Genomic DNA, 251 nt, shown 5'->3' with positions numbered 1-251 from the left:
TCAGCCAGTGAGCGCACCGGCCATCCCTGTATAGGATCCGAACCCCCCCGGCGGGAGCGCTGCTGTGCTCCCAGCACCGCACTCTCCCAAGTGTGCCACAGGCTCGGCCCTGTCTTATTTTTATTTCTATTTTACTGATTTCTATGCCTCTTTTTTCTTTTATTGCCTCTTTTAAGTAGATATTTAAATTTTAAAAATTTTAACTCTACACATGTGCTTTTTAAAATTATATATATATATATATATATATA

Source organism: Galeopterus variegatus, unplaced genomic scaffold (genome assembly GCF_000696425.1).
Source record: "Galeopterus variegatus unplaced genomic scaffold, G_variegatus-3.0.2 Scaffold31, whole genome shotgun sequence".
In the NCBI taxonomy this organism is placed as follows: Eukaryota; Metazoa; Chordata; class Mammalia; order Dermoptera; family Cynocephalidae; genus Galeopterus; species Galeopterus variegatus.
The sequence above is the reverse complement of the archived record's forward strand: the minus strand, read 5'-3'. Positions refer to the sequence as shown.